General features: G+C 40.6%; 2 long non-coding RNA genes across 2 annotated transcripts in view; one reads left to right on the top strand and one right to left on the bottom strand.

The window, feature by feature from the left end:
* The first annotated feature begins 2,607 nt into the window (after positions 1-2,607).
* On the top strand, positions 2,608-26,192 carry LOC111521798. The gene is made up of 2 exons (XR_002725068.3): positions 2,608-2,790; positions 25,827-26,192. It is a non-coding gene; the product is annotated as an uncharacterized LOC111521798 (long non-coding RNA).
* Positions 5,869-26,357, bottom strand: part of LOC111521797 — a 74,782-nt gene continuing 54,293 nt past the window's right edge. The window contains exons 3-5 of the long non-coding RNA XR_002725067.2: positions 19,404-19,448; positions 18,563-18,617; positions 5,869-5,929 (exon numbers count right to left, since the gene is read on the bottom strand). This is a non-coding gene — a long non-coding RNA (uncharacterized LOC111521797). The remainder of the gene's footprint in view (positions 5,930-18,562; positions 18,618-19,403; positions 19,449-26,357) is intronic.

The raw sequence follows: 26,357 nt of genomic DNA, 5'->3' as shown, positions 1-26,357 counted from the left end.
GTGTAGTACACAGTTTGTCTTTGCAATGCAAAACCTCAGTCATGCGCCTCCCCACCCCTCCTGGGGGTTAATATTAGGAATTAGAGTAAGTCAGTGAAATATGGGAACATATTTCATGATCTCACTCATGGCCGGCTTGAGAGGACCTGAAATAACTACTGAGTAAGAAATAATGTTAATCTTACTTGAATTCTCCTAAAGTTAATTGTGATAATGGTTATTTTTCTGCTAGGTAAATCAACTGGTTTATTGAGAATAGATGCCTAAATGAAATCCTGCTTAATTTCAATCTATTTAATGTATCTTTAACATTGAATCAGCATTAGCGTTGTGGCTGTTATTATTATTATAATTTAACCTCAGTTTTAATATCATATTTAGATCTAACTATTTAACAGCTGAACTCGTAATAGCTGCACATGTTGAGGGCTGCTTTCTGCTAATACCTTTGATTTTCTGTCTGGGGACTTTCTTTCTGACCACTGGGGCATGAATGCCCTGCTCATACAAACGCTAAGCCAGGAGTGCAGGGGAATTAACTTCAGAAACAGCTCACAAGCAGTATCAAGGGGGAAGCTAGTAATGACACAGTTTTCTCACCCCTTCATCTGATTAACTTTGAGGCATATTCTACCTCGGTACTTTGCAAAGTTTATCATTTGGGGATCCTGTTAAAAATTCACATCCTGATTCAGTGGATTTGTGGTAGAGCTTCAGATGATGATGATGATGATCCACTTTGAGTAGCAAGCTCTACACTGTCTCTCAGAATCCCCCAATGGAATTAAGCTTCATTTGCCCTCAATGGTAACTTTCTTGATTATTCTCCTTTGGTTGGTTTTCTTCCCATGCCTATTTCTCATTTCTCTATTCCCCTGCCAGTGTTTCCTACTTGCATGTGAATTCTTATTTCAGGTTGCTTCTGCGGAAACCCAAGCCAAGAATATGCATCTATCTATTTATCTATCTGCTCACCTATCCATCCATCTATTCATCTACATCTATCCATCCATCCATCTATTCACCTGTCTATCTAGCTATGTAATGCATTCATCTATCTTCTATTTGTCTATTTATGTAATCTATTTATCTATCTTATCTATCATGTATCTAATATATTCATCTATGCACCCACCTATCTATTCATCTACTTAATCAATTCATCTATGTATCTACTATTTATCTATCTAATCTATTCATCTATCCATCCATCTATCTAATCTGTCTACCTACCTACCTACCTACCTACCTACCTACCTACCTACCTGGAACATAGCAACACAGCACAGCCTCTTAAAAAATCCAGTAGATTGAAGAGCTGAAAGAGAAAGAATGAAGACATACGGGAGGGGGTGGAAAGGAAACGTTGATGACTATCAGCTAAAGGGACTTTTTCTTCCTTCTTATGTCATTTTCAACAGGATATGGTATCATGGAGCCCCAGTGAAAGAAGAGACTAGGCAGTCAGCTATGGTTACATAAACTGGGCAGCTCTGTAAGTCCATGGAGGGATCCCCTTTCTACTAGGAAAGATGGACAAGGACTTTATGCCTGATTCTATTATTCAGGGCACACTGCTCACAGGGTTGGCCAGTGAGGCCATAGAGAGAAGGCAGGCCAAATGCTAATCTTGGAAAGGACGGAAATCAGCATAAGTAGAGAGACGCAGTGTGAAGTGGTAGCGAACAGCAGATGTCACACTGTGTGGGCTTGTGGGTCAGTCCTGTTAAAGGGAGGAAAATCAGTAAATGGGCTTGCAGATGGTTACCCAATATTTCTTCTTGACTTCGTGCAGCCTGTACAATGGATGCTCTTTATCTTGTGGGAGTGTAATTGAGAGCCCTGGACTTCCTCAGCTCAGATCCCAACTCTGCCACCTCCTGTTTATGCTACCTTAGCATGTGTATTCAACCTCTTTAAGCATCGGTCTTTCCATCTATGTAGTGGGGACAGTAATTCCTATCTCCTGGGATTGTCATAATAATTAAATGAGATGTTTTGTACAAAGTGCTGCTTTCATTACAACTGCAGGATAAGAGAGCAGCCCTGATATTGTAAATATTCCCAAGAATGATGAGGAAATAATAGTGGATCTTTTACTTGATTCTGGCATTATTAACACATACACACACACACACACACACACACACACACACACACACACATATGTTTAACAGCATATAGGTAGAAAGCCACAGGAGCGGTAATACCCTGATTATGTAAATCAACCCCAGCTCTAACAACTAAAAAACTCCACTACTGCTCTTAGCTATGCATGAAATCACCCCCATGAAACTTTTCTTTGAATAAAGCAAACATCTGTTCTTGGTGGAATGTAAAAGAGAAACTTTATTTGAAGTTCCTGCTTCCCCTTCTCATTAAAAGTATTTTGAGCACTACTAAAATAGTTTCCGCCAAGAGCACTTTTCACGCTCTTCAGTTTCTTAGGTTCACAGGCCTGAGAACCAGCATTCAGCATTCTTAGTCCCACCATAGCTGGGAGTCTGGGGTCTGGGAAAGGGATAGAGTCACTTTGTTTTTGCCATCAGGACCCTCTGATCGCCTTGGATGGTCTCACCTGATTTTGCTTCTTTCCAGTCCTGACAGGTTGATATTCTGGAAGCAAGATCCTGGAAGGCCAAGGACAGGTCATTTCTTAGGACTGTGCAAAAGAAAATCAGTCTTTACAGTAAGCTATTTGATTCCAGTAGTTCTTTCATCTCAGTCTTTTGAAAGCAACTTCCCCTCTTTAACCAACACCTGCCATGGCCTCTTCATGGGCTGAAGAAGGTGAGTGCTGATGGAAATCCCAGATGTGGCCAAAACTCCCCAGCAGCAGACAGGTCAAAGGTCTTTTGTACCCTTTCCCGTAACAGGTGGCACTTGATCTTCAGAGTGGCCTACACTGTTCAAGAGGGTTTGAATCATAAGACATTTGGGGTTAAAAAAAAAAAATCCTGTCATTTTGCATTTTGATTTTTGTAGAGCCAACTACAATGTATTTGAAAATTGTGTTCTTGAAATAAGCCTGTAATAGTAGGTGTCAAAGGTATCAGAGATAAAGTGTCTACTCTTTTAGTGGTGTAAGTTGTGGTTGTTTCAAATTAAATTTCCTTGTAATATATGATGGATAATTTAATACAAATTAAATTTCCTTGTACGTGTGTGTGTGTGTGTGTGAGTGGAAGTGTGTAGGCAGTCACAGAGGGAAGAATAAAGAATTCATACTAATGTCTAAATAAATGAATTAATTAGTGAAATAAATAGATTCCTGTTTGCACTATACTACAATTTTTAAGGTTAACCAGTTGTTAATTAATACACTGGACTTGAAGGAGACTCATTTGTGTTGAAACGTGAAATGTTTGTCTCTCTCCTTCTCCCTCTCACCTGGAAAACATGAAAGATCTGCAGCTCACAAAAACTAGTGTAATTTAAACACACTTTAAAAGAATTGATAGGCAGCAATTCTAACCTAAAGGATTCCTATCGAAACCACTGATCATAGATATCTAAATAGGTCCTAATTAATGAGAGAGGGCAACCATTTTCTGCTTGAGGAAATTGCCCAGGTTCCAAACTGTAGACTTGACCTTCATAAGCCATGAAAAAACATGGATTCAAATACAGAGACCCTAGGCTACTTCCTAGAGCTCCAAAGATATCAGCAGAAACAAAAATGTTCCATTTGACAACCATGAGATTTGACACTATTGACCTATATGGAAGGTTTTAACACTGCCACTCATTCTCCCATACGTAAAGGGGTTCAGCAGGGTGACCTCCTCAGGGAGGCATACATGCATTTTCTCCACACATGCTCCTTAATTCAAGGGTCCTATGTGTGGCTCCCCTAGCAAAGAATCAAAGGCCAAAGGTGGGTGGCCCAGACTCTTTCTCATACTGGGAAATACAGACAGCAGCTGCAGCATATCACTGAGATTGGCTGCTGACAAGGAAAAGCATTGATAATTTCATCAGGTCTCACAGATCACTAACAACAGAATACCCTCCCGCTAATTGGTGGCCACTGTGACCGCCATAGTTGGTTTGACTGAAATCAGTATTTAAATAATATTTTTAAATTGTGGTGAAATACACGTAACATAAAATGTACCATCTTAACCATTGTTTTAGTGTATAGTTCAGTCGTGTTAAGTATGTTTACAGTGTTGTGCAACCAATTCCAGAACTCTTTCATCTTGCAAAACTGAAACTCAATCCCCATTAAGCAATTCCCATTTCCCACTCTCCGCAGCCCCTGGCAACTGCCATTCAACTTTCTGTCTCTACAAATTTGCCTACTTTAGGTACCTCATGTAAGCAGAATCATACAGTGTTTGTTCTTCTGTGACTGACTTATTTCACTGAGCATTTTGCTCTCAAGGTACATCCATGTAGCATGTGTCAGAATTTCCCTTCTTTTAAAGGCAGAACAATATTCCATTGTATAAATATACCATGTGTGGTTTATCCATTTACCTGTCAATGGATACCTGGGTTGCTTCCACCTTTTGGAGACTGTGAATGATGCTGCTATCAGTGGGGGCATAGAATCAGTGTATTTAATTCTAACACTAAAAGGCTCATATTCCATCGCATGACTAATCCACTCTATGATCCTCAATAAGTCACGTGTTTTGTAGAGAGCATACGATTGTTCTAATTCAGGGATCCCTTTGGACCCATGATACTCATTAATATAGCTGAGTGGAGTTAGAGAATCTGTAGGCATGGAGCAGAAAGAAAGGGAACCAGTCTAAAAGTTGATGTAAATTTAAATCTTGGCCTCCTTAACACTAAATTTTCATTGCCCAGACTGTTCTAGCCAAGATACACTGAATGAATATTACCCAAGAGTTCCACCCTTATTGATAGAACAGTCATGGCTAACACTTGCACAGTATTTAAAATGTTCTAGACCCCATTTTTAAGCTACATACACTATTATCATCATAACTGTTTTACAAATGGGAAAATGAGTCTGGGTGGTTAAGTCCCTTGCCTAGTGTATGAAGTCAGTTGGGGCTGGTGCTTGAATGCAGGTAGTTTCACTCCAGAGTTCACTCACTTGACCATGACACTGGGGATATATATGGACAGATGTATCTGGGAAAGTGCATGATTGGTTTTTTTGACAATCAACAATGAGAGGAGACATCTTAGAACTCCAAATCAATACTGTTAAAAAATGGTGCAACAACATAAAATAGAAAGTCCTCTGGTTTTTAAATTGCACACAACTAATTGGAATCCCAACTCAGCCAGCGGCTGTTTGATAACAGTGACCAAGTTTTTATTCTCTTGGCTTCAGTTTCCTTATGTGAAAATGAGAATAATAACATTCACGTAACTCAATTGTGGAAAATTAAGAAAATAATGTTGTAAAGTGCTTAGCTTATAGTAGGTACTCAATAAATGTTAGTTCTCTTCAGTCTTTTGGGGCAAGAGAAGAATATGATCTCAAAAAACAGAAATATGTTGGCTGGGTGTGGTGGCTCACGCCTGTAATCCCAGCGCTTTGGGAGGTCAAGGCAGGCAGATCACAAGGTCAGGAGATCGAGACCATCCTGGCCAACATGGTGAAATCCTGTCTCTACTAAAAATACAAAAATTAACTGTGCGTGGTGGCCCGTGCCTGTAATCCCAGTTACTCGGGAGGCTGAGGCAGGAGGATCACCTGAACCAGGGAATCGGAAGCTGCAGTGAGCTGAGATCGTGCCATTGCACTCCAGCCTGGAGACAGAGCGAGACTCTGCCTCAAAAAAACAAAAACAAAACAGAAATACGTTTTCATAAAGGCATATGTTGCATAAACACTTTTTAAAATTATTGCCATTAAATATGAACACTTACCACTTTATTTTTCTCGTGTACAAGGAACTTAACATTTGGATTGCCTCCTTTCTCTTTTGCATTCTGCCAAAATCTGTTCACAAATGCAAGAGACTCCTAGTAAAATCAACCTTGTATTTTCTTCAAGTGAAGAAAGAGCTTTAAATGACAAGACAGGGACTCTATTAATGGGCTAAACCTACATTGTCTTTCCCTTTGCCCCAGAATTCCATGCCTTTGAATATTTGTCATAAGTCAGTAAGGGAAGTGCTGTCTCCCAGGCTTCACTCAAGGTCATCGTTACGTTTTAGCCGTCACATAATCAAAGTCTTGCCTCTTCTTTTTATTTTTAAAAAATAGTGTAACAATTTGATCAATAGAAAATGGTATAAGTACTTTTTTTGATAAAAATAATACTCACATGGATGCTTAGATATTATTTGTCCAGTTAGATAAGTTGATTCAAAAATGATCCTTATAAGCGCAATTGATTCAATAATAGCCACACTTGTTAGGATAATGTTACACAAGGAAAAATGTCTTCCCATTGCCTCAGTACTCTTTGCTTTGAAGACGTACACAGTAAGCCACCAAGAGACCAATGTGAGATGCACAGAAATTCAGATCTGCCACTCTTAAAAGGAAGGTAAGGAAGAAGTTTCTTCACTGAGATTAAAGGACAGCATATTTCTCTATGTGGATATACTTGCATCTCCATACATGTGTAGACAACAAATATTTCCATGTTGTTTCTCACTGTTACCCCTCTTTTCTTTGTAATGTTTTTCTTTGAGCAAAAAGTTTAACTCTTCAATTTGTTTCCTCTGTATGATGTTTAGTGATTGATTTCCATTAAATATCAAAAGAATGGCAAGTTCAAAAAAGCTTAAGAAGCTATGGAACTGTCTATAAGATGGATTCTATTTTCTGTTTGTGGACAAAATATGTTGTTATCCACATTATTGGAAGTTCCAGCCTACAGAGAGATAAGGACATTTGATTGAGTGTGAAAGGTAGGAATGGAAGTGTGGGTTGTTTTTCCTCATTGGACTCTCTTGTTGATTTCCAGTTGGCAAAATGCATGTCCAGCCTCCAGTGACACTGCATGGAGGGTTGGTGCTTTACTGAATGAAAGTGTTAACTGGAAAAATTTCCCTTACCTGGAAATGGATGAAGTCCTACAACTTTTAAGACATGGCTCTTGTTGTGTATTATGGTAGTTTATGCTTTCTGATATCTTTCCTTTCTCTCTTTTTTTTGTTTTTTTGAGATGGAGTCTCGCTCTGTTGCCAGGCTGGAGTGCAGTAAAGTGATCTTGGCTCCCTGCAACCTCCGCCTCCCAGGTTCAAGTGATTCTCCTGCCTCAACCTCCCAAGTAGCTGGGACTACAGGAGCGTACCACCATGCCCAGCTAATTTTTTTTTGCATTTTCAGTAGAGACGGGGTTTCACCATGTTGGCCAGAATGGTCTTGATCTCTTGACCCAGTGATCCACCCTCGTTGGCCTCTGAAAAGTGCTGGGATTACAGGCGTGAGCCACCGCGCCTGGCTCTGATTATCTTTTCTTCAACAACCATATCCCTCCTTTGGAGTGACTGGATGTCTCCTGTCAACACTTACATCAGATCATATTTTTCCCTTAGGCCAACTCTGCCTACAATCACTCTTGAACTATTAGGTTACTGCTACAAAACACTATTCACAAATTTTAAAAGGTAATTACTATTTGCATCTCTAAGTTCTCAGGAACAATTTTGTTGGTTATTCTGCACCTTACAATATTGGAGTCTATTCCCATTTTAGAGACAAAACTAAGCATGAGATAGGATACTGACTGGCTGAGAGGTTAGCAGTGAATTGCGGTTCAAGGTGAGAATTCACAGACTTTGGTCCACTGAGCCATGTTTCCCATGCTTACATAGCTGTGAAACAGCTGCAGTTGAAACTCTGAGAAATATTCTCCGCAAAGTGGAATACTTTAAAAGAACCAAAATCTCCCTTCCCCTCTTCTCTTCATACAAGAATCTGCCCCATTTCTCATAGCTAGTCACCCTCCTTGGTTTGAGCACCCTGGGACAGCAACTCATATTAGATCCAGTATCTCCATTTGACAAAACGTGCTCCTCCCAGTAGGGAGAGCCCCTAAGAATCTACTTCTTGGGCTTTGACATTGGCCAGCATTTTGGGACAAGGGTTTTCATAAATAATTTTTTAAAAGGGAAATACTGCATTCCTTAGTAGCTAGATTATTGAACTGGAAGATCATGAGCCTTGCCCCTATAATTTATAAATCAGTTTAGTCCTTTGCATCTCGAGGTGTCATCTCTTTGCTTTTTACCTCTGTCATTTTTTTCTTTCTTTTCCCCATGCTGTCTTCTTTCTCTCTGTTTATGTTTCTATCATTTTTTTTTCTTTATCTTATGTTTATATTTCTGCCTGGGCTGTTTTTCTATGTTTTTTCTTTTTACTTCTTTCCTTGCTCTTATTTACATTTTGCCATAATTTCAGTGAATATTTATTGGACAACTATTTTAAACTAAGGAGTGGGCTAGATACTAAAGAGATAGAATGAAAATCTTTGCCCTTCAAGAAAATCAGCACCTTTGTAAAATCTGTTGTCTCTCTTTTAATTAACCATGATAGAAAACTGAGTTATCTTTCCTGGCTTTGTCTTATGTTTCTCACAGTTAACTGAAAAAGAGAAAGAAAATTAAGTTTGTTACATTTCCTATTGCAAAGAAAAAAAAAGATCATCTAAGTGGGTTTGTTTTTTACTTTTTTGTGACACTCAGTTGATTTTATATATTTTACACCAATGGGCCTTGGCTGAAAACAACAAAACGAAACAGTGTATTCACCTCCACAGGATTCTCTTTCCTCTGGCATGAAAAACATGGTAGGCCGGTGAGGTGGCTCACACTTGTAATCCCAGCACTTTGGGAGGCCGAGATGGGTGGATCACCTGAGGTCAGGAGTTCGAGACCAGTCTGACCAACATGATGAAACCCTGTCTCTACTAAAAATACAAAATTAGTTGGGTATGGTGGCGCATGCCTGTAATCCCAGCTACCTGGGAGGCTGAAGCAGGAGAATCGCTTGAACCCAGGAGGCGGAGGTTGCAGTGAGCCAAGATCGTGACATGGCACTCTGCCTGGGCAACAAGAGCGAGACTCTGTCTCAATTAAACAAAAACAAACAAACAAAATGCTAGCAATATGGATCAGGTTCTCTGAGATCCTATTGGTTCACCTGTCTCATCAGTAAGCAATGTAGCAGTGCCTTATGGTTGGCTTATACGCAGACATCTCGGGTCTTTCACATAGTGAATTGTGTGAGACCAACAGTCCTCAGCCTCGGGCTTGCCTCAGAACCACCTGGAGGGCTTGATAAAGCACCTGTTTCTGGGTGCCACCCTGGAGTTTCTGATTCAGTAAGTCCAGGCAGGGACCTGAGAATCTGCATTTCTTACAAATTCCTGAGTGATGCTGATGTTGCTGCTCCTGGAACTAAATAGTTCAGAGACAATTTTGCTGGTAGAGTGTTGGTGGCAGATCTGTTCACTTAACCTCATTTTTTTTTTTTTTTTTTTTTGTTCAGAATAGTGAATCTTTGATATAGCTTGAATGTTTGTCCCCTCCAAGTCTCATGTTGACATGTGATCCCCATTGCTGGAGGTGGGGCCTGGTGGGAGGTGTTTGGGTGATGAGGTGGATTCCTTGGGACGGTTTGATGCCATTCTCACAAGATGGAGTGAGTTCTTACTCTTGGCTCCTGCAAGATCTGGTTGTTAAGAGAAGTCTGTTGCCTCCTTCCTCTCTCTTTGGCCTCCTCCTCTCTTGTCATGTGACTTATTTGCTCCCGCTTCACCTTCCACCATGAGTAGAAACTTCCTGAGGACTTCACCAGAAGCTGAGCAGATGCTGGCGCCATGCTTCCTGCATAGCCTGCGGAACCATGAGCCAAATAAATCTGTTTCCTTTATGAATTACCCAGCCTCAGGCATTCCACTATAGCAATGCAAATGGACTAAGACAACCTTTTAAAAACTATTAAATAAAAATATCATTTAATACACTATTCTTTGTTTTCCTGTGAGCAAAGAGAATAAACATCATTCTCAAGAGTCTCAGAACTTCCAGCCTTGGCCAAGATCCAAAGGGCAGGGGCCCTTCATTAGATGCTACTTGGTGTTTGCACACCTCTCTCAACTGTCACAGGCATTGCTAAGGAGGTTTGGAGTCAACTCTGGCAATACTGTTTTTTTAAGCCAAGGAGCAAAAACATGAGCATGACTCAAATTATTAAATGTTGACTTTAAAGGCCTCCTGCTTTTACTGTTTTTGTAATTTAAAGAAATCTAATCCCTTCAAATGGCCCTGCTGTGCCTTGCCCTGGCATCATGTCTGTTTGGGCTTTGGATTCAACATTAAGATAACGATTTAAAGGAAAAAGAAAACAACCTTAAATGCCGGGGTTTCTTTTAGACCCAGGGCATGGACAGGCCAGCCATGTGGGTGTGGATGTAGGACATACGCATGTTTCTGCAAAGAGCACGTGTGTGAGGGAGAAATGGGGGGCACTGGGGTCACGTCACCCAACTTATGAAACAGAGAAAGACTTTATTGCTTAAAAACCCTAAGGAACAGATTGGTAGGTGGCTTGGGTGTCACAGGAAAGAATTTGGGGATTTAAAAATTCCTACAAATGATGTTTACTTTTTATTTTTTGAGATAGAATTTCACTCTTTCATCCAGGCTGGAGTGAAATGGCATCATCTTGACTCACTGCAATCTCCACCCACCCGGGTTCAAGTGATTCTCCTGCCTCAGCCTTCCGAGTAGCTGGGATTATAGGCGCCCACTGCCACACCCGGCTAATTTTTGTATTTTTAGTAGAGACAGGGTTTCACCATGGTGGCCAGGCTGGTCTCAAACTCCTGGCCTCAGGTGATCCACCCACCTCAGCTTCGCAAAGTGCTAGGATTACAGGCATGAGCCACCGCACACAGCCTAGAAATTATGTTTAAATGTTATTTAATAGATTGAAACCTCCAAGAAGACAGTTTAATTAACTCTGATTTCCAATTCACTCCAGTAATAATGAACGTTTGCTTCTCAAATGAGAACCTTCTTTATTTTCTGAGACTAACTCTAAGCTGTTATAATATTTTTCTTTTTTAATTTTTATTTATTATTATTATTATTATTATTATTATTTGAGATGGAGTCTTGCTCTGTTGCCCAGGCTGGAGTGCAGTGGCACAATCTTGGCTCACTGCAAACTCTGTCTCCCAGGTTCGAGTGATTCTCCTGCCTCAGCCTCCTGAGTAGCTGAGATACACACCACCACACCCGGCTAATTTTTGTATTATTAGTTGAGACGGGGTTTCACCATATTGGACAGGCTGGTCTTGAACTCCTGATCTCATGATCTGCCCTCCTTGGCCTCCCAAAGAGCTGGGATTACAAGCATGAGCCACCGTGCCCGGCCAATATTTTTCATTTGAACCATAAAAAATTCACTGTGAGTACTGAGTTCTTTTTACTTACAAATATCATACTATTTTTTGTTTTTGTCTTTTTTAAACACAGAGTGTCACTGCACCCTGCCCATGCCATCTTTTAAATTTATTCAGCGGACTCAACCTCTGGGTCCCAATGCAATGGCATAGAGAACATTTCATTTCAACTCATTCGTCTTGTCTGTCCATTTGTTCTTGGCCTTGGTGAAACTGGAAAGCTCCTGACACATAGACCTGACTGGGAGGGGGGAAATTTTAATGTTACAACCAAAGAACCACAGGAAGGATTATCCCAACTCTCTTCCCATGGACTCATGTGATTTCCCCAAGAGGCAAACACAGAAGATCTCTTCATCCATCATCTTCTTTGGTCTTTAGAGAGCACAGCTTTTCCGGGACATGGACAGAAACCCCAGAGACAATTGAACTCATCGAGAAGGTGATTCCTTGTGCTGGGGACCAGGTTAACCCTGAATAAAGGAAGTCTTACTCTCACTGTAGACTGTTCACAACCTGTTTAAATCAAAGGATTTAATCCGCACTGCAGCACACAGCTTATTTGTGATCATTAAGTGAAGTCGTGAAGAGGGGAACAAATGTGTACTCAGAGATGCAGCCAATGTCATCCCTATGTGAGACGCGTTACTGGCTTGTGTGTTAAAGAGTGACTGGACTCCTATTCCTGTAGGCTGAGGTGTCTCTAAATTCCAGTTCTGCCTTTCCAGTCAACAGAGGCTAAAGATACTAAGGAACATTTTTTGTTTTGTTCCTCTCTGTACATAGTCTTTCAGGCACCCAGGTTTTCAACTTCACTACCTCTTCTTTGCTATTGCTAGGAATAAATACCAGGGAGGTGGTTGAGGGGACAAAAGAGCATACTGAAGAGGGGATGAGACAGGAGAGAGGATGACAGATCCAAAGCTCAGGGTGGGGAAAGAGCTTACTTGAATGATTTAAGACCCAGAAAAAGATGAAGACAGATACCCTGGGTGAATGTATCAGAGACTAGAGGATGGTGAATCACCTCCAGAAAACCTGTGCCTTAGGCCTGAATGAAGCAGAATTCCTAAAGTCAGCCAAAGGAAGACCAGTCTGATGGTTCACAGAGGGGACCCAAGGAGGCAGCCAGCACAGAGGCCGGGTAGGAAGTGCTGCAATAGTGGCTGGCCCCTGGCAGTGCAGGAGAATCATCTGGAGCTTTGGGAGACTGCCAAGGCCTGGAGAAACACATATCTGTTATGAAGTTCAGAAACAGGCAGAAGTAAATAATATATGTTTTAGATATACATACATTTGCATATAGGTATAATAAAAGCATTTTCAAAACAAAGACGTGAAAATTCAGGGTCATGTTTACCTCTGGTATAGGTAAATGAATGCATTAGTTGAGGATCACACGAATAATGAACTAATTATGATGTCCTGGCTCTTAAAGCAGGTGGCAGGTTCACGGGTATTTGTTACATTATTAAAATCAGACTATATGAAAGATGTGTCCATGCAGTGGTGATGCATGTGCCATGAATCAAGATTCGAACGTTTCCAGTTCTAAGCGCCTGAGATCTGATTTAGAAATTTACTAATGCTACTATTAAAAAAAATTAGGACGGCTACTATTAGGCCATCCTAATTTGGATGGCTACTATTAAAAACATTAAAAAATAAGTGTTGGTAAGGATGTAGAGAAGACAGAACCCTCATGCACTCTTGGCAGGAATGTAAAATGGTGCATGCAGCCAGTGTGGAAAATAGCGTGTGGTTCCTCAAAAAATTAAACATTGAATTACCACATGCTCTAGCACTACCATTTCTGGATATATATCTAAAACAATCACCACGTGCAGTGGCTCATGCCTGTAATCCCAGCATTTTGGGAGGCTGAGGCAAGTGAATCACTTGAGGTCAGGAGTTTGAGACCAGCCTGGCCAACATGGTGAAATCCCATCTCTACTAATAATACAAAAATTAGCCAGGCGTGGTTGTGGGTACTTGTAATCCCAGTAACTTCGGAGGCTGAGGCAGAAGAATTGCTTGAACCCAGGAGGCGAAGGTTGCAGTGAGCTGAGACTGCACCACTGCACTCCAGCCTGGGCAACAGAGTGAGACTCTGTCTCAAAAAAAAAAAAAAAAGTAAATAAAATAAAATAATTGAAAATGGGGTCTTGAAGAGATATTTGTACATTCATATGTATAAGCAGCATGATTCACAATAATTAAAATGGAGTGGCAACACAAGTATCCACCGATGGGAGAACGGATAAGGAAAATGTGGTCTGTACATCCAATGGAATATTATTCAGCCTTAATAAGGAAAAGGATTCTGACCCATGCTACAACACGCATGCACCTTGAGGACATTATGCTGAGTGAGATAAGGAGTCACAAACAGACAAAGACTGCACAATTGTGCAAATATGAGGTATCTAAAGTAGTCAAAATCACAGAGACAGAAAGCGAATGGTAGCTGCCAGGAGCTGGGGGGAAGGGGAATGGTAAGTTACTGTTTAATGGGTACAGAGTTTCAGTTTTGCAAGATGAAAAGAGTTCTAGAAATGGATGTACAACATTACCAATGCATTTAATACCCATGAACTATGCACTTAAAATGGTTAAGATGTCAAACACATATGTTATGTGTTTGTTACCACAAATTGTTTTTAATTACTAATGTACAGGGCCTGACCTCAGATATCCTGATATAAAGGGTGTGAGGTAAGGTCCAGACATCAGTATCTGTTGAAAACTTCTCAGTCGATTCTGGTGTGCAAACACGTTTGAGAACCACTAAGTTCTGAGAACACAAAGGGGAGAATAATTGGTTTCCCAAAGAACAGGAGAAAGTAAGGTCTGGGAAGACTTTACAAAGAAGGCACCATTCAAGCTGGGCTTAGAAATACAAGTATGATTTAGACAAATGCATATGGATTTTCTGGGCAAAGAGAAAAACCACAATAAGTCCTGGGATGTACAAGGATTCATGGCATGTGCAGGGTAGCAGTGAAGCCTCCAGTAATTGCATGTGGCTACATCAGAGGGTGAATGGGGCATGCATAGTAAAGAAATGCGATGGGAAGAGTAGACTGGGGTGAATTATATATGGCCTGAGTGCCACATAAGAAATCTGAATTTTCACATAGGCAGTGGAAAATCAGCAATCACTTTTAATAAGGAAAGTGATATTTTAAAATATTCTTAGCATTCAAGAAACACAAATTGTAATAGCATGGAAGAAAAAGTCTTGTAGGCCAGGTGCAGTGGTTCATGCCTGTAGTCTCAGCACTTTGGGAGGCTGAGGCAGGTGGATCGCTTAGGCCCAGGAGTTTAAGACCAGCCCGGGAAACATGGCAAAACTCTGTCTCTACAAAAACACAAAAATTAGCCAGATGTGGTGATGCACACCTATAGTCCTAACAACTTGGGAGGCTGAGGTGAGAGTATCACTTCAGCCCGGGAGGTCGAGGCTGTAGTAAGCCACGATCATGCTGTTGCACTCTAGCCTGGGTGACAGAGTGAGATCCTGTCAGCAAAGGAAGAAGAAGAAGGAGAAGAAGGAGAAGGAGAAGGAGAAAAAGAGGAGGGGGAGGAGGAGGAGGAGGATGAGGAAGAGGAAAAGAGGGGGAGGAGAAGGAGGAGGAAGAGAAAGAGAAAAGGAAAGAGAGAAAGAAAGAAAACAGAAGGGGTGTTGTAAAAAGAAATGGAAAATAGAGACTAGAAGGATGGTTCATAGGCTGGGAAGGGTGAGGCTGGGGGGCATGAGGATGGTTAACGGGTACAAAAAAAATAGAAAGAATGAATCAGACCTAGTATTTGATACACAACAAGGGAACTATAATCAATAATAATTTAATCGTACATTTAAAAACAACTAAAAACGTATATAACTGAATTGTTCGTAACACAAAGGATAAATGCTTGAGGGGACGGATATCCCATTTTCTGTGATGTGATTATTATGCAGTACATGCCTATTTCAAAATAACTCATGTACTCCATAAACATACACATCTACTGTGTACCCACAAAAATGAAAAAAATAAAAATAAATTAAAAATTAATAAAATAAAATAAAAGAAATGGAAAGCAGGGCCTTCATTAGTAGATTACCTAATAGATCAGATAAGAATAGTCAGGGTCGGCCCGGCGCGGTGGCTTAAGCCTGTAATCCCAGCACTTTGGGAGGCCGAGACGGGCGGATCACGAGATCAGGAGATCGAGACCATCCTGGCGGTCAGGAGATCGAGACCATCCTGGCTAACACGGAGAAACCCCGTCTCTACTAAAAATACAAAAACTAGCCGGGCGAGGTGGCGGGCGCCTGTAGTCCCAGCTACTCCGGAGGCTGAGGCAGGAGAATGGCGTAAACCCGGGAGGCGGAGCTTGCAGTGAGCTGAGATCCGGCCACTGCACTCCAGCCCAGGCGACAGAGCAAGACTCCGTCTCAAAAAAAAAAAAAAGAATAGTCAGGGTCTGATTTTACAAAGTGGCTGTGAGCATTGAATTGTTTGAATGATGAATTTGAGATACATTTTGCAGGAAGAATTCATGGGACTAAGAAAGGAAGAGGAACACGAAGATGGTGTCAGCGTTTCCAGTGTGGTTGACTGGGTGCATCGTAATGCTTTTGATCGAGCTAAGGAATGTGAAGAAGGGTCCCATTGGTAGGTATTGAGTTAGATGTATCTAGGGAAAGCACATCCTTGTTTGCAGTGAGTTGCAAACAAGGCTGCCGTTCAGGCAAGAAGTCTGGGCTGCAGACACAGATCTGGAAGTACTCAGTGGATAGGCAAAGCTAGGGGAAGGCCCAAGGAGAGTTTTCAGACAGCAAAGAGAAGTTGGCAACGGGTTCAAGAGCCTGGAATCACCAGTTTTTAAAGGGTGGGCAGAGGGGGAGAAATGAAATTAAGAAAGAGATGGAAGCAGTTATCAGAGAAGAAAAGAAAAAACTTCAGAACTGGACCACTAAGAGATTCAAAGGATGCAGAAAGAAGGAAGGGGATCAACACAAGCAAAGGGGCTTGGCCTTGTTAGTGGGTCACTGAGGAATTTAAGGGAACAGTTTAGCAAGGACAAGGAAATGATTTGGCTGGTTTGGCTTTCTTTGTTTTAGGAAGGATGATTTTTTTTTTTTTTTTTTCCTGTTTTTAAGAGAGGGTGCTCGTGCAGCAGCGTGATCATAGAGGACTACAGCTTTGAACTCTTGGGCTCAAGCGATCCTCCCACCCCAGCCTCTCCTGAGTAGCTGAGACTACAGGTGCACAACATCACACTTGGCTAATGTTTTTTATTTTTATTTTTGTAGAGGTGAGGTCTTGATATGTTGTCTAGGCTGGTCCTAAACTCCTGGGCTCAAGCAATCCTGCTGCTTTGGCTTCCCAAAGCATTTGGATTTATAGGCGTGAGCCATGGTGTCCAGTGGGAAAGGGATTTTCTAGTGGGAAAGACAGTCAAGACACAGAACTGGAAGGAGTGAGGTCCCAAAGGAGGGCATAGAGGATGAGCAATGAACACAGGCAGTTCTGGTTACAGCTTTTTAAAACCATAGAGGAAAATACAGATTAAAACAGACAAAAAGGAACAATGGCAGGGCTATTAAAAAGTCAGTTGGGTAACGGTAGATATTTTTCTTTCTTAACTTTTTCTATGTTGTTGTTGATAATACTTTTGTAACTTTTGCCCCGCTTTTACATTAGAAGATGAAGTTTATCTTTAAGAGATACGTAAAGGGTTAACCTTAGGAAACTACAGACACCTCTTCTAAGACAGGGAGAAAGATGTTAGGAAAACATACAGCTATGGATTATTTAGGTAGCAGAGGGAAGGGAATTTAGGATGTTCATCCCAAGTAGTCCTTAGGAAGGTTGTCCTCCCCTCCTAAGTAGAAATGGCGACCCCCTCCCGTACCCCGCCCCCTGTATTTCTATCCATTAAATTCACCTACAAAGTTTGACACCATTATGTGTCTTCCTGTCTATTCCCTCTCCAAGCTATAATCCCATCCAGGGCAGAGATGACGTTTACTTTTTCTCCGTATTCTGAGAACTTAGCACAATTCCTGCTTCTTAGCAGATGCTCAATCCATTCTTATTGAGAATCCACACTTTTTCTTGGGGGAAGTAGAAATTCAATCATTTTCTGAGAGTGAGGAGTTGAGTTCTGAAACAAGTGTGGTGGAAATGAGCAGGTGGCTGCCCAAGAATCTATTCAAAGATTGTTGGGTAAAAATCTACACCAGAGGAGACAGGGATGTTCACTACGTTCTTTTAAGAGCAGCATTCACAGCAATAAGGTAATGGATGAAGACTCATCTTTATACAAGAAAAAACACAAGGTGAGGCTTTCAGAGAGATTTGATAGTTACCAAGTAAGTCTGTAAGACTGCCGCTCAGATGCTGGTGAATGCAGAGCCTTGAAGCCAGGACACCGACAGCTCTCCCTCGGCTAGGGGATATTTTCTAGGGTGTCAAAGAATGTGCCACATGTGCTCTGTCCACTTCCCTGTCCCGTGGCAGAGGAACAAACAGAAAGTCCCCTCTGCTGGGAGAAGGTCACGGTCCAAGATGACAGGTAAACCCAAGGTCAGAAGCCCAGGGCTCCTGAGGATGCCAACTGGCTCCACCGTATCGGGTGATTTCTCACATTCCCAGGGCCAAGTCTCCTGTTTTGTAACAGTTCAGTCAAGGATTTTACTGGAGTAGACAAGCATGAAATGAATTTTCCAGAGACGTTTCCGAAGTGGGGGAAAGTTCATGGCTCCAAGGCACCGGTGGCTAATGAAACAAAACTGCGAGCTTCTGTTGTTCTTTAGAAAGAGGGCTTCCCAGTTTTTAAAATCTGGATTTCTAAAACTTGAGCTGTATTTTCAACTCTCAGCTCAGCTTTGCCCTCTCACCTGGCATTGTAAGTTGATGAATTAGCCAGGTGGGCTGCCCGGGTTCCACTCAGCACTGCAATATTGCTCAGAGCAGGTGCTCTTGAGACCTCTGGTTGCGATTACTTTCAGCCCAGGGTCACCATTACCCAGAGGGACACACTTGGAGCAAACTTAGTGAAGGGTGCTTGCCTTAACCAGATGGTAATCGCCTATTATCAGTCTTTATTAGACTGTTGTTTATTATCAGATACTCATCTTTGATTTATGTCAAACCAAATACTTAGTTTCAAACAAAAAAAACCTGGCCATCCTTTTTCACTTTTGGCATTACTTACCCAGCACTTGTCTTTGATATACATATGTACAGAAACCAATTTTAGGCTCCTAGGCCTAGGAGAAATAAGGAAAATAAAAAATAAAAATCAGTTTTATAAAACATGCTAATAAAAACACTTCAGTTCATCCTCATCCACCACTCATTGAATCTGCCAGTTCTGAACCTCGCTTCCACTGTTTAACCTTGAGTAACTTATTTAATAAATCACTGACACTCAATTACCTCTAAATTGGAATAATAATACCTATTTGGAGGGGGCTATTATGAGAGTTAAGTAAAATACCATATACTGCCTCTTGGAATTACTCCTTTATCTCTATTAAAATTATTACCATCAGAATGCAGATCTCCAGTTTACTACACTTCACATCCCAGTTGCAGAAATGGTATCGAGGAATGACTCCAAGCTTATGTCCTTGCAACTAGCCTGACACTGACAAACGTTTCCCTTCCTGAAACACCACCCCCTTGATATTGCCCTTGCTTGACGTTTCCAGTAGCTTCTTATTGCCTGTCCATACCAGCTGCAACTCAAAACCCACCATAGTTTCATCCCATTCCACTTCTATGACTGTACTAAATGTTGCCTGTTTCCTTCAGAGTGCCCTTTTAAACCCTTTTCCCTGGAGGTGGGAAAGTCCAACTTAGTTTTTCTAATTGCTTTTTGTTTTGTACATATCTCTGTCTTCCCATCTTGCCCCACCACCCACTTCTTTCTCTCTCTATCAAAATCAGTGTGCATCCAATAGGATTTAGCTGCAGACCAGCCCCTCCCAGAAAATAGTCCCAAGGTCTCCAGTCCACTCTGACCTTAGCCCCTCGCTGAGCTCCGGCTATACCTGTAATCCTGACCGTGCTTTCACACTTTTTATGGCTGAAGACTCCTGCAAAATATGGAAATGCAGAGAAAAATGGTTAACAAAGACTGACTATGATTTTTCTGATTGCACAGCTCAGGAGGTTGAGTTCGACCACTTAAACTAGCTCAGGCGTGGCACCTCTTAATCAAACCCTGTCTTTCTTTAGCCCTTTCTTTTCTCTTTTTCTTTTTTCTTCCAATAAAAGAGTACTTTACATTGGATCTTTATCTTGATCAGTAAAGTTTTACATTTACCTTTTTTCCCCCAAGACGTTTTAGAGGTACTTTATTCTTTTCTATTTTCTAGAGTGTTAAACATGCTATCTTAAAATTTATCTTAAAATTTTTCAACGTATTTTATGTTGGATTTTCACAACATACTTATTTTCGATCCTTTGCTTTCACTTAAAAAAATAAAACAACGTCAACACTTCATACTGAAGCAAGAGGGCATATTACAGAAAATGTTGTCTTCTATTTCTCCTCTGAAATTGATTTCTAAAATTACTTTGTTACTAAATGTGCTATCTTAAGCTGACTACCAGCTTTTGCAGGCATTTCCTGGAGTCAGAATGTTGGAATTCCAAGAGTTGTATGTTTGAAGCAACGCACCTGTTTGTTGCAACTTTGTTTTATTTTTTTCTTTAGAATTATATACAACAGATATTATAAAGATACAATGTTCCACAAAGCACAGATGATTTAGTATCTATTTATAATATGAGCTCACAGCATTACATTAGTGTTTTATAGATACAATTTCATATCCCAAGGCATTGTAGCAACACATTCCATATCATCATCTTTACTTTGTAATTCTTGAGAATAAGAAGGGTTAGCATCACATTGTCTTGAGATTAATGAATTTGAAATAATCACAAATGTGAATTTTGTAGCTTTTCTAGAATGCCAACAATTGAAAATTACATTTAAGCAACAGCTTTCATAGTTATGACTATGTTTATAGTCAGATAAAACAAAATTCACAAAAGGGACGAAAAATAGAAAATATTTGGTGATGTTTGCTAGTGGAAATCTGATTGGTCTCATAACTTAATCTTTAATTACTTGCAATCATTAAGGGATATACTACTTAAAAGCTCAGACTTAAAAGCAAAGACCTCCCTCTAACCTGTTACACTCCTATGTCTTCTTTGAACACATGTTTAATGTGAAAATGAAGCATGTTATTTCCTCTAATAGAGGGATACTTTGCCAACAAATAGATTGTCAAGCAATCAAGGAAAAACAAATGGCTTGAGTAATCTAAAAACTGATTGATCCATTCAACAAATGTTTATTGAATGCCTAGTGTGGACAGACATTGTTCTAGGCAGCAGCGATGCAGGGATGAACAAGACCAAGCAAGTCCGTGCTGTTATGGGGCTCACATTCTTGCAGGGGATGGACAAGAATAAATGAGAAAATAAGCCTATAATTACGGTAAGAGCTTTAATGGGAATGAACCAGGCATGGTGATGAGAGGAGGCACTTGCTTTGAAAGAGTCATCAGGGAAGTTTGCTCCAAGAAGCTGGCCGTGACATCTAAACTAAGATCTGACAAATGAGAAGGGCTCAACTTTATGCAAAGGGGAAAGAATATGCAAGCACCTGGAAGTGGAAGGCATATTGGAGGGGCAAAAAGACAGTCAAAATGGCTGGGATACAGGGAGGGGGGAGCAAATGGTACAATGGAGTTTCATAGGGTCTAAGTCAACTAGAGTACTGTAAATTGGGGGAAAGCTGTACATTGTATTTTAAGTGCTTTTGGAAAGGAAATATCTGGATGCTTTCAAGCACAGAAACGGCATGATCTGATTTATATTTTAAAAACATCTCTCTGGCTGCTGTGTGGGAATGGATTGTGGAGGGAAAAGTAGAAGCAGAAGGACATGCAGAGATAATTGTGGTCATCCAAGGAAGTGATGGCGGCTGTTGGGATCAGTGTGACAGCAATGGAGATGGGTGAGGCAGGTGGATTTGAAATATGCTTTGAAGACAAAGCCACCAGACCCACTGATGGATTAGAAAGGAAAAATCAAGTATTGAGTCCCTGGGTGGGTAGTTGATTCTGTTACCTGAGACTGAAAGGACTGGGGGAGGAACAGGTTAGAAGGTAGGAGAGAAGGAATTCATATTTGAGACACCAGTTAAAGAACCTAATGGAGATACTGAGTTGAATATCTGAGTCTGGAGCCCAGGAGAGAGGCCAGGGATGAAAAGGAGAGTCTGGGAGTCCCTGACATATTGATGACCTCTCAAGCCTTACGACCAGACTATTTCACTGGAGAGACAATGTAAGTGGAGAGGCTGGCCTAGAACTATGTCCTGGGAGTCCTCCAACATATTCGAGGTTAAGCTGAAGAGGAGACTCCAGCAGAGAAGCAGAAGAAACTTCCAGAGAGGCATGGGGAAAACCAGATGAATACAAATGAAAAGAAGCAAGAGGTTTCAATAAAGCAGGTGATCAGCTGTGCAGAGAGATACTGAAGGGGTTGGTAAGAAGAGGGCCTGGAGAGGGCAATTGGATTTGACAACATGGCAATTCTTTGGGATGTAGACAAGAATATTTAAAAAGAGTTATGGGGACCAAAACCTCATCACAGTAGGTAAGGAAGTGGATCCAGAGACCATGAGTGACTTTGTTGAGAATTTTGCTAGAAAAGGGAGAAGAGAAATGAGGCAGCAGTTAGAAGAAGATGTAGGGTCAAAGGAGGGATTTGGTTTGTTTGCATGTTCTGTTTAAAGATGAGAGACAGTGAAGCATATGAGCATGCTGACAAGAATGACCTAGTGGGGCTGATGATGCAGGAAGGTGTGTAATTACAGAATGGAGCCAGCCCTCAATAACAGAGTTGATTACACTACCCAAATGAGAGCAGGAGTTCTCAAACATAGGAAACTTCCAAGCCTGACACTTGTATTCTAAGACACATCTTTTGACTTCTGTAGTAAAAATATAAAATCTGAATCAAAGTGCTACAACTTATCTTCTAAAATTTCTAAAATCACATAGCAATGATATAAAGAAGAATCTGTAACTCTCATATTCAAAGCTTCATAAATACTGTATCTGTTTCTCCTATTTATTTGTAGTAGCTCATAAGCAAGAAGAGATGAGATCTAAAAGTTGCTAATGCTTTTTCAAAGTTTAATCTGAAATACAAGAGGATGCCATTCCCTATACTTAGACTCTCACTCACCTTGGGAAATGTCTGAAAATAAAATATTTTTTTTCCTTGAATGAAATGGCTCTAAGTTTAGAGACTGATTAAATAGAAACTCAGCTGAGGAAACAAAAAACACACACAAAAGAAAAAATCAACAAAGTGTATTACATTTTTAGAAAAATTACGGAACAACTTCTGACAAATTAATAGTGTATTTTTAAAATCACTATTTCACTAGACGAAGAGAGAAACTTGGACCTGGGAAGATCCCACTGAGCCATCAGGAAAGCATATAAAAGAAAACTTGGCCAACAGGCATATGAAAAAAAGCTCAGTATCACTGATCATTATAGAAATGCAAATCAAAACCACAATGAGATACCATCTTATACCAGTCAGAATGGCTATTACTAAAAAGTCAAAAAATAGATGCTGGCGAGATTGCAAAGAAAAGGGAACACTTGGTGGGAGTGTAAATTAGTTAAATCTTTGTGGAAATCAGTATGGAAATTCCTCAAAGAACTAAAAGCAAAACTACCATTTGACCCAGCAATCCTATTACTGGGTATATAGCTAGAGAAATATAAATCATTCTACCATAAAGACACATGCAGGCAAATATTCTTTGCAGCACCATTCACAATAGCAAAGACATGGAATCTACCTAAATGCCCATGAATGACAGATTGGATAAAGAAAATGTGGTACAAATACACCACAGATTACTACACAGCCATAAAAAAGAATGAGATCGTGTCTTTTGTGGGAACATGGATGGAGCTTGAGGTCATTATCCTCAGCAAACTAATGTAGGAACGGAAAACCAGATACTGCATGTTCTCATTTATAAATGGGAGCTAAATTACAAGAACTTATGAACACAAAGAAGGAAACAACAGACACTGGGGTCTGCTGAGGGTGGAGGGTGGGACGAGGGAGAGGAGCAGACAAGATAACCAGTGGGTACTGGGCTTAATTCCTGGGTGATAAAATAATCTGTACAACAAACCCCTGTGATATGGGTATACCTATGTAACAAACTTTCTCATGTACCCCGAACCTAAAATAAATGTTAAAAAAATAAGAAAGTGTATTATACAGCATCTAAAGAAGGCACAGAAAATCACACATTTTTGCTACAGTTCAGGTACAGTGAATATTAAATGTGGCACTTTCTTGAAGCATAACTCTGATGTTAAAATGAATTCCAGGATTAGACACTACTACTATTACTACTACTAGTACTACTACTACTACTACTACTACTACTACTACTACTACAGAAAATGGTAAGTAGTCAGACTGTTATATTTTCTTTCCCATTTCTGGTCTCCCTCCAGCCTTCCACCACTACCACCAGAATGTGGTTCTCAATCTTAAAATCTGAACTCAAACTTTCTAGCCTAAGATATTTGTCTCCATAAGCTTCCCAAAGACCGATGTGTAAGATGACGAGAACTAGATAGATACAGAATTTAAAGACAGCTTCCAATTTCTAATCTTGGGCAAATAACTTCACTTTGATGGCAGGTAAAATAAAGGGGTTAATTAGACAACCTCTAAGTTCTTATTCACTTTTAACAGTTTATCATTCTACAGTGCATTAGTGGTGGTGACCTTGCAGATGTCGAGATCATGATTTAAAAGGAACTGTTGAATTCCATGTTAATGCATCATTGCACTTAATTAGGAGGTTTTATACATTTCAAATGAAAGGTTGAGATGAATGTGTTATTTCAACTGAGAAGTTCAATAACACCCAGGTAGAAAAGGGGGCAAATTGTAAGGTCCACAAAAAAGTGATTTATAAACTCAAAAACACATTAACACTAACTTTAATAGAAAATAAGTTTATTTCTTCCCCCTTATCTTTTGTTCACTTATCTTTGCTTTTTGTATGCAGATAGAAACCACTCAAATAAATAAATAACTAAATAAATGACTAACTAAATAAAAGGAACTAAGGGGGACGGGGTGGAAATGGAAGAAAGGAGGGATAAAAGGAAAAAGAACACTTTTTCTTAACAGGAGGACACAGTATGTTAGCTATCCTAACAAGTTTAATATCCCCCAAATTAGAGTTACCTTTTTAGCAAGCTATACCCTTTGTAAAAATGATTAATAAATATTCTGCATGTGGTTACCTGAGATGAAACTGATATTAATTCATTTCAAGGGCGTTAAGCGCTTGCCTGGACCACCACAGATTAAGAAGCAGTAGCCAGGCCATGGGACCCTGTGGGGAGAGGTATCTGTACGAAATGCTTTTTCCCATTGACAGCCTGAAACTTCTTAGGCTTTAAGGTCATTTAAGCATTATTGCTCCTTCCCCTTTGCTTCTAAAGGCTTATCTTTCTCAGATGTCAGGAGAACATCCTAGAAACATCAACAAATATGACACCTAAGAAACTAGCTTCACAACTTGTTATTTTGCTGGACATATGGTATTCCAGTGACTACGGCTGTGTAATAGTTACTCCAAAACGTGGTAGCCTAAAGCAACCACTTATTAAGTCCATGGATTCTGTGGACAGGAATGTATACAGAACACAATGCGGACAGCTTATCTCTGCTTCCTACTGTCGGGGGGCTCAGCTGGAATAATCTGAAGGCTCCTTCATGTCCTCGTTGGGAGCCTGATGCTGGCTGATGGCCAAGAAGGTAGTTGGGGTTGGCTCACATACCCATGTGTGGCCTCTACTTGTGCCTGAGCTCCAAAGGTGAGTGCATGGGGAGAGAGATGAGTGGGGAGAGACAGAGAAGAAAAGGAGTGGGGAGAGACAGAGAAAAAAAGGAGTGGGGAGAACAGAGGGAGATGCACGGGGAGAACAGAGGGAGATGCGCAGGGAGAAGGAGTGGGAGGAAAAGGGAGAGAGAAAAACAAGGCAGAAACCATATCAGCTTTTGTGACCTTGCCTTGCAAGTCAGCTAGCTTTCTTTCCAGGACATTGTGTTGATTAGCAGCTAGTCACTAAACCCTGCCCATATTCAAGAGGGGGAATTTAAACTCCCACTTCTCAATGGAGGAGAGCCAGCCTCACATTATAAACAGAGCATGTGGGACGGGCTATGGTTTTCTGTGGCAATCTTTGGGAAATGCGATCTGCCAAAAGTGGGTAACTTAATCTTTAAACCAGTTTACTGGCCTGTCCCAAGTTGCATCTAGACCTTATTCCTAGTATCCTCCACCTGCCTGGAGTAGGAAAGGATATCTTGCTGTTTCTGTTTCTCAGGAAAGACAGGACAGATTCTTAAGACCTGAAAGGGCACCTCAACTCTTACCTTGGAAATTTCTACATGAAGAATCTGCTCTGAAACTATAGCAAACGTTCACAGTGTTTGAGTGTGAATCTGGACTGATTGGGGAAGACCAAGAAGCAATGATGATGTCTGTTTTTGTCCAATGTCTGAAAACTGTTTTTATTTTTTTAAAACTTTATTCAGAAGTCTCAATATTGTAGTGTGTAGAGATGTATACTAATTTAGTGATATGAAGATGAAGGGCTTTAAGCCTGTTTTCATTGAAGAGCTCTCAGTACCTGGCAACACCGAGGAAAAAACTGTGGTTCATGAAAAATTAAATTTAATAAAACAGCAAAGAATGGTGCCAAAGTTTAATTAATAGGATAAGGTTATGGGTCAGACTGTGTACCCCCCAAAAGATATGTTGAAGTCCTAAGCCCCTGAACCACAGAATGGGATCCTATTCAGAAATAGGCACAGTGTCCGGGCACCATGGCTCATGCTTGTAATCCCAGCACTCT

The sequence above is a fragment of the Piliocolobus tephrosceles genome, chromosome 5 (assembly GCF_002776525.5).
Source record: "Piliocolobus tephrosceles isolate RC106 chromosome 5, ASM277652v3, whole genome shotgun sequence".
NCBI classification, from domain to species: Eukaryota; Metazoa; Chordata; class Mammalia; order Primates; family Cercopithecidae; genus Piliocolobus; species Piliocolobus tephrosceles.
The sequence above is the reverse complement of the archived record's forward strand: the minus strand, read 5'-3'. Positions and strand labels throughout refer to the sequence as shown.